General features: G+C 37.8%; 1 protein-coding gene across 2 annotated transcripts in view; it reads left to right on the top strand.

The window, feature by feature from the left end:
- The first annotated feature begins 421 nt into the window (after nt 1–421).
- Nucleotides 422–6573, top strand: part of LOC148507672 (choline/ethanolaminephosphotransferase 1) — a 366175-nt gene continuing 360023 nt past the window's right edge. Inside the window, exon 1 of one of the 2 annotated variants that reach the window (XM_088445756.1) lies at nt 422–548. The gene's annotated coding sequence lies outside the window, so the exon portion shown is untranslated. The remainder of the gene's footprint in view (nt 549–6573) is intronic. The other variant, XM_088445757.1, reaches the window with a different exon arrangement.

Genomic DNA, 6573 nt, shown 5'->3' with positions numbered 1-6573 from the left:
TAGCCTAATTAAGTAATGATAATTTCTAAAAAAATTATTCTAAAAGTGTTTAACTGCAGTTTATTTACCGTCATAAAATGCTGAATAAGAATCAGTCACTGAATACTTTAAAACAAGATTATGTATTAAAATAATATTAATTCTCTAATTATTGCAAGCCACGGAACCTTGGATACTGTCGGTAAAACAGCACGAGACTATAGAGCAAATGAAAGTATATTCATTGGATACTAGATTTAAAGCGAGAAGCAGCTTGCACATATACCTAGCAAGTGATTGACTAACCTGTCCTGTACTCTGCTCTCTTATGCACTCACTGAACTGATGCAGTATGCTGACGCTACTAACACGGGGGAAGTCAGGCAACGCTATTGGTAGTTTGTACTGTGCAGGTTGCTAATAGGATGTAAGCTTGGAGGAGGGTGGTGCTAACTGCAGCAGGAAAGTGTCGGAGTTACCAGGCATGTAGCCTCACTGCTTCCGGAGTCAGCTGCTGCAGATTCACAACGACACCAAGTAGTATTGTTCTGGAGCTGCCTGAAGCTAAGGTATGTTAAATGGAAAAGCATGGCTGCGGTTTTTTTTTTTTTTTTTTACGTCCACAGTGTTTAATTATCGCATATATTTATGTTGCGGACTCGTTTTACGGATAGGGACATATTTTTCTCACACACATGGTTCAGATGAAAGTGACTGCACATAGAGATACATTAAAAAGATCAAAACAAATAAACCACAAAGCCTAAAGAATAATCTGATTATATTGTATTACTAACTTTGTTTGTAATTTGGTATTTATGTGTTCTTGATTTACTTATGAAAAGAGAATTATTTATGCTAAGAAGTATTTTAATCGATCATGAACCATTATAACAGGGTAATTCCAATGTTACTTCTAATTATTATTAGAGCTTTTATATAAGGACAAACAAAAACATTGGATGGGTTCTATCAATGCTTACACAGTGCTGCTTCACCAGTCTTGCAAATTTGGTTGACTAGTGTTTGGCCAGCACTAAAGTGTGAACTAGAATGAATGAAAATATATTTCACCTTGTAACCACCCCTCTCTAATGCTAGCTCTTAAGCATCCCAAAAAATTTAAACATGTTTCAAAGAGTTCTGTATTTATATAAATGTTTGCCAAAGGAATGCCTTTGTCTTAAAAAATGTAAGTTTAACAAAATAGTATATATTAAACTGATATGGTACTTGTTAATTACACTTCAAATGAGAGCTCCACTTATCCTATAATTTTAGTTATCAAGTACTGTAACCTGTCTGGTAGCTAGCTGCCAGTGTGTTCTCTCTGCCTGCAGGGCTCAACTAAGATTTGTCGGGGCTCCTATCAATATATTTGTCACAATCGCTATGCAGGGAACATAGCACCTGACATTCTGACATATCCCTGACATGCCAAAGTACATCTCCAACTGCCTCAGACATTCTCGCATACCACTGGCGGTATCTGGACTATGTAATGGTTGACAGGTTCAAATGGTCGACATGTGTGGTGGTTTTCTTTTTTTTTTTTTTTTTTTTTTTTTATAGGGTCAGGGATATGCTAGCGCAAAGGGGAGGGTTAACATGCTATGGGGGGACGCATGTCCTCTACACAATATAAATGGATGATTGAACAATTATGTTAATTGTGAATGTGCGCTCCCGCTGGTCGTTGTTGGCATCTGTCATCGCTGGAATATACTGCCCAAACTGACGTTATCATCAGGTTGTGCATGGTCAGGAATGAGGGAGGGTGCCTGCACTGAACAGCATATCGTTCAGTGTGGGCACAATAAACACTGCACAGTATAATGAACGATTGTACAATGTTGTCATCGTACAGTCGTTCATTAGTCATGTAGTGGATATGCGCACTAATGGGGAAGGATAGGATTAGAGTTAAATTACAAAAATAATGTGTCTATCATTTTTGTGTTGACCTTTGACCACCTGGTGTCGACCTATTGACTGTTGACCATTACATTTTCTATCTTTTATACCACCCCCCCCCTGTCATGCCATGTTCCATATATGGCCATAAGATCCCCATTCCCTTAGGTTTGCCTGTACTAATCACATCAGGTTATTATACGCAAATTAGCCCTCCCTCACACTTGGGGGGGGGGGAGGGGGAGGACAGGTTGGCTTTCAATTGGACCCGATATTTTTCCAGGCGAATAACACTGAATTTTAGCCCTGGGGATCAATTAGGCGGTAAATTACCACGGCTACCACAATCCTGTTGCAAATAAAGCCTTTACGAAACGCCTGTTTGTGCCTCAAACATAGAGATGTTAAGTGAAGAGGTCGAGCCTGTTCATAACACTTAAGGCCCATCGGACATGGAGGTGCTCTAATTAACATTGCCTATTTTAAAATGGGGTTAACTGATGAAGTAAAATGTACCAGAAACATTTGTTTATATACAGTTAGGTCCATATATATTTGGTCACTGACACAATTTTTATAATTTTGGCTCTGTACGCCACCACAATGGATTTGAAATTAGACAATGGAGATTCAAACCATCAGCTTTAATTTAAGGGGTTGAACAAAAATATTGTAGTAAACGTTTAAGAATTGCAACCATTTTCATACATATATATGCTCCAAAGGGCAAATATCAGGCGCACTCTATATAAATAGGTAAACAGCTAATATAGCAGCTCTCAAGAGAGGTGTTTGGGGACACCTCACACAGCAGGATTAATAAACAATATTAAGATCTAGAAGAGAGCGCTAAATAAAATCAATATTTATTACAACACATAATATAAACAACAATTATCAGTTGTAAACATGCAATGCATATAGCCAGTATAACTTTGTAGCAATAGTTAAAAATACTAAAAAGCATATAGCGTATACCAACTAATAAAGCACCAAAAAATCAATGTACAATTGGAAGTAAAAAATGTCCAGAATCTCCAACAGTATAGTTTCATGGGTAAACCTGGATCCCAAACTTTTTGTACACCAGTGATTTGTTGTTTGTTACATGTATCCAACCAATGAAAGATTGAATACAAGATAAAAATCCAGTATCCCTAGAAATTTTTTTGTAACTTTATATTGTTAATTAATAGTCACCAGCTCAGTTGGGAATCCTAATGGCAAGATTCAGCTTGTTGCCGCTTACTCACCGGCTTACTCATAAAAAGCAAGACTGGTATTTCTCGCTGTGACAGTTTATCCGGGGAGATTGTCAAGCGCTCTGCTTATCTGCACTCTATAGCCGGCGTACTCACAGTCTCCGTCCGGCTGTGGTGGGTAAGATCGCTCGTCCCAGGCTTACAGCTCAGCTGTTGAATCCAGCTCCACTCGTGCCGCGGTCTCAATATTCTTTACCCATCAATAACCCATGGTTTGGATATGACCATTAGTCCATCAACTCATGCAAAAAGGAAATATGTATATATAGCTGGTATAAATACTCCAGATCCTTAACTCGTTTCTCTGTTCTTTTGATTATAACGGTTTCATCAGAAGAAATACCCGTCTTGCTTTTTATGAGTAAGCCGCTGAGTAAGAAGCAACAAGCTGAATCTTGCCATTAGGATTCCCAACTGAGCTGGTGACTATTAATAAACATTATAAAGTTACAAATATCTTTCTACGGTTACTGGACTTTTATCTTGTATTCAATCTTTCATTGGTTGGATACATGTAACAAACAACAAATCACTGGTGTACAAAAAGTTTGGAGTCTATGTTTAACAATTGAACTATACCAGGGGTTCCCAACCACGGTCCTCAAGGCACACTAACAGTCCAGGTTTTGAGGCTAGCCAGACTGGAGCACAGGTGACTTAATTAGTACCTCAGTTATTTTGATTTAACCATCTGTGCTCAAGCCTGGATATCACCAAATCCAGGACTGTTAGTGTGCCTTGAGGACCGAGGTTGGGAATCACTGAACTATACTGTTGGAGATTCTGGACATTTTTTACTTCCAATTGTACGTTGATTTTTTTTTTGTGCTTTATAGTTGGTATATGCTATATACGTTTTAGTATTTTTAACTGTTGCTTACCCAGTTATACTGGCTATATGCATTGCATTTTTACAACTGATTGTTTATATTATTATGTGTTGTCTTAAATATTGATTTTATTTAGCGCTCTCTTCTAGATCTTAACATTTTCATACATAAGCCCCTATTTTCAGGGTCTAAAATATAATCAAACAAATTTAACATAATCATATATAAAATGTTTTTTTTTTGTTTTTTTTTTATACTTTGTCAAGAATGCTTTGCAGGCAATGACTGCCTGAAGTCTGGAACCCATGAACATCACCAAATATTGGGGTTTCTCCTTTATGTTTTGACAGGCCTTTACTGCAGCTGTCTTCAGTTGTTGTTTGTTCATGGGTCTCTCTGCCTTAAATCTACAGCAAGTGAAATGCATGCTCGATCGGGTTGAGATCAGGTGATTGACTTAGCCCATTGCAGAATATTCCACTTCTTTCCCTTAAACTCCTAGGTTGCTTTCACAGTATGTTTTGGGTAATTCTCCATCTGTACTGTGAAGTGCTATCCAATCAACTTGCTGATTATGAGGAGACTGCATATCCCTATGCACTTCAGAATGCATCCGGCAGCTTCTGTCTTCTGTCACATCATCAATAAACACTAGTTGACCCAGTTCCATTGGAAGCCATGCATGCCCATGCCAAAACACTACCTCCATCAAATTTTACAGATGATGTGGTATTGTTTAAAGTCATTCCAAGTCTTCTTCATACATTTTTCTTCCCATCATTCTGGTACAGGTTGATCTTGGTTTCATCTGTCCAAGGAATGCTGTTCCAGAACTGGGCTGGCTTTTTCAGATGTTTATTTTGGCAAAGTCTATCTGGCCTTTCTATACCTGAGGTTTATGCATGGTTTGCACTTGTGGTGAACCATGTTTTTGTTTTTTGAAGTCTCCTCTTTATGGTACACTTGGATAGGAGACTGTTTTTGACTTGGCTGGATATTTTGAAGCGTTTGTTTTTCTTTACCATGAAAAAGATCCTTTGATCATTCACCACTACTGTCTTCCATAAAAATCTAGGACTTTTTGTATATAAATGACTTTTTCTCAGAATGTCCCAAACTGCTCTTTAGGCCACTCCTAAGGTTCCTACTGTCTCTCTCCGATGGCTTTTTATTATATTTTAGCAGCCTAAGGATGACCTGTTTATTTTGCATTAAGAGCTACTTTGACTGCTGCATGTTGTAGGTACACAGCAACATCTACCAAATACAAATGCCACCCCTAGAATCAACTCCAGACATTTTGCCTGCTTAATTATTAAAGAAATAATGAAGGAATAGCTCACACTTGTCCATTATGCAGCTTTTGAGTAAATTTTCCAATTACTTTTGGTCCCTTGAAAAGGACTACATATTAAATGGCTGTAATGGTGCATACACATGGGATGATGTACAGCAATAACTATATCGCTGTACGATCTCCCTGCACCTTCCTGGAGTGCTGGATGATTGCACCAACCAACCCCGCAGCGACCCGCGATCAATGGTTTCTATGTAACCTGATCGATATCGACCAGGTTGGCCTTCATGCACAGGCGATGGACGATATCGCTATGGTCCAATAGTGCCCGCGCATCACAGGTCGTTGCGGGGGTTGGAAGAGGCCAAAAAATGCTTGATATGAATGATAACAATATGATCAATATCGTTCATATTGTGCATTTTAATCGTACCAAAACCCCTAAACACTTCCTCCTATCTGTATGTGAATATCCTCAAAGTAAAGCAGATAGTTTGCACTTTAAAACCATATTCATTATATACCTGTAACTTGAATATGTTTTGGTAATCAGCTAAAATAACAGAAAAATGCCAGTGTCCAAAAATACATGGATCTATTCAGATTATTATTATTATTATTATTATTATTATTATTATTATTATCCTTTTTATATGGCGCCACAAGTGTTCCGCAGCGCCGTACATAGAACTAATAGGTAAACAAGTAACTTGCAGGACAAGGACACGATTTGTATACATTGCTGCAATAGCGATTATGGCACTCACAATAAGCAGCAGGGAGTTGGCAGTCACGTGTTAGGTGCCCTTATGGGGAGTAAAGAGTAGAAGAAAATGTAAAGAGAAGCACATGAGGGAAGAGGTCCCTGCTCGTGAGAGCTTACATTTCTAGAAAAATAAGTTCAGGAACTCCTTGGGAAAGACAGTGGGCGGTGGTGTGGGTGGGACATCAATTTGTGTGAAATCCACTTTTGGTAAATTGTCAACGTTTGGGCTGAGGGGTCGTGTGTTATTATAACATGTAAGTCTATCATATACTATATAAAACTATACAAATGGGCAATTCCACATTAAGGTGGACAAAGTTGCAACATGTACATTTTTATTGAATATAAAAGTGTTATATATTTTTGGAAAGGCAATTCTAGTTTCCTAAACTGGTCTTCTGTTTCCTTATATATTTCGTGAATATATATATATATATATATATATATATATATATATATATTTTAATAATAATGTCAAGTGCTTGGACTGTTTCAGTGTAATATACGTCATAAATATTCATATCT

The sequence above is a fragment of the Taudactylus pleione genome, unplaced genomic scaffold (assembly GCF_031769625.1).
Source record: "Taudactylus pleione unplaced genomic scaffold, aTauple2 ptg000387l, whole genome shotgun sequence".
Classification (NCBI taxonomy): domain Eukaryota; kingdom Metazoa; phylum Chordata; class Amphibia; order Anura; family Myobatrachidae; genus Taudactylus; species Taudactylus pleione.
The sequence above is the reverse complement of the archived record's forward strand: the minus strand, read 5'-3'. Positions and strand labels throughout refer to the sequence as shown.